At 43.7% G+C, this 2,096-nt stretch overlaps 1 non-coding gene across 1 annotated transcript; it reads left to right on the forward strand.

Moving 5' to 3' along the window:
* The first annotated feature begins 1,686 nt into the window (after positions 1 to 1,686).
* On the forward strand, positions 1,687 to 1,793 carry LOC131019206 (small nucleolar RNA R71). The gene has a single exon (XR_009100128.1). It is a non-coding gene; the product is annotated as a small nucleolar RNA R71 (small nucleolar RNA).
* Positions 1,794 to 2,096: the final 303 nt, after the last annotated feature.

Here is a 2,096-nt window from a genome sequence, read left to right on the forward strand (position 1 = left end):
TTCTCACCAAAAAATGCATACTTCAAGTGTGTGGGGAGAAGCTTCAACTCCAAGCCTTGGGCTTCCTCCTCTTTCCTTCCTCCCTTCAATTTTTCTTTCATGTTGATGCAAGGTTCAATCACTTGCATCAATTTGCATTCCTCCACTCTCATTCTTTCTTCCCCATCTTTGTGCTTGGGAGCTTTGTGGATTGAGAAGGTAACACTCTCATCATTCACTCTCAATGTGAGCTTGCCCTTTGCAACATCAATTAGGGCCCTCCCCGTCGCCAAGAATGGACGTCCAAGGATCAAAGGTACATCCTTGTCCTCAACCATATCCAACACCACAAAATCCACCGGAAAAATGAATTTGTCAACCCTCACCAAGACATCCTCCACTATCCCTTTTGGATATGAAACGGAACGGTCCGCCATTTGCAAAGCAATCGTGGTTGGCTTAATGGTTCCTATTTCAAGCTTGTTGAAGATGGAGAGAGGCATCAAATTTATGCTTGCTCCCAAATCACACAAGGCCTTTCCAAAACGACCATTTCCAACATCACATGGGATAGTAAAGCTCCCGGGATCCTTGATCTTGATGGGTAGCTTCTTTTGAAGAATGGCACAACATTCTTCGGTGAGGTTGACCGTCTCAAATTCTTCTAATTTCTTCTTCTTGGATAGAACTTCCTTGAGAAATTTTGCATACTTGGGCATTTGTTGCAAAGCTTCAACAAGGGGGATGTTGATGTGTACCTTCCGAAAGATCTCAAGGAATTTAGAGAACTCACTCTCCACATTTTTCTTTTGAAGTCTTTGAGGGAATGGAATTGGTGGGCAATAAGGTGGTGGTGCCTTGTACACATCTTTCTCCTTCTCCTTTTCGCCTTGCATTTTTGAGGAAATGTTCTCATCATTGTTCATGACTTCCGGAGGTATCTTGGACTCTTCAAGTATCTTCCCACTTCTTATAGTGATAGCCTTGCAATGTTCTTTTGGATTCACAACGGTGTTACTCGGAAATTGCCCCTTTTGATGTTGGTTGCTTAAGGATTCGGCAATTTGTCCCACTTTCATCTCAAGCATTTTCAATTGGGTTGCTTGAGCCTCTAACCTTTCATCGGTTCTTGTCATGTGGGCTTGAGTGGCCGTTATGAATTTCATTAAGATCTCTTCAAGGTTGAGCTTCTTCTCTTCCTTGATCATGCCATCACTAACCGCAAATCCGGGCGGTGGTTGCAAGAAGTTATTGGGATTACCATAGGAAAGATTCGGGTGACGATTTGCTTGAAACCCTTGATTGTATTGCCCTTGTCCTTGATAGCCACCTTGTTGTTGGGGCCGGAAGTTCCCATAGCCTCGGTTGTTGTTGTTGTTGTTGATGTAGTTCACATCCTCAAAGCTAGTTTGTTCTTCAACCACGGGTTCTACTCTTGATATTGACATAGCATCAATCTTGCTATTCATAGCGGTCAATTGAGCCGTCAAAAGAGCTATTGGATCCGACCTTGTTGTAGCCGCCACCTTCTTCAAAATAGTCCTCTCCCCCGGAAATTGGTAGCTATTTGCGGCTAAATTTTCAATGATGTGGCCGGCCTCCTCGTGGCTCTTCTCCAACAATGCTCCATTGGCCGATGCATTCATGTCTCTTTGCATCTCACCACTACATCCGGTATAGAATGAGCAAATAATGGTGTTTTGATCCAAACCATGGTTGGGACACTTCCTTATCATCTCTTTGAATCTCTCCCAAGCTTCATAGAAGGTCTCTCCATCGAATTGATGAAATTGGACAATGTCCTTCTTCATCTTCATTGTCTTACTTGGAGGGAAGAACTTGATAAGGAACTTTTGAGCCATTTTCTCCCATGTAGTGATGGAACCAATCTCCAAAGATTGATACCACGTCTTGGCTATGCCCCTTAGTGAGAAGGGAAAGAGTCGGAGTCGAATGGCATCCTCCGGGACTCCATTTATCTTGATAGTATCGCATATCTCCAAGAAATTGCCGAGATGTCCATTCGGGTCATCTTGAGAAAGACCGGCAAATTGATTTTGTTGCACCATGTTGATGAGACTCGCCTTGAGTTCAAAATTGTTGGCATTGATTCTTGG

Source organism: Salvia miltiorrhiza, chromosome 3, assembly GCF_028751815.1.
Source record: "Salvia miltiorrhiza cultivar Shanhuang (shh) chromosome 3, IMPLAD_Smil_shh, whole genome shotgun sequence".
NCBI lineage: Eukaryota > Viridiplantae > Streptophyta > Magnoliopsida > Lamiales > Lamiaceae > Salvia > Salvia miltiorrhiza.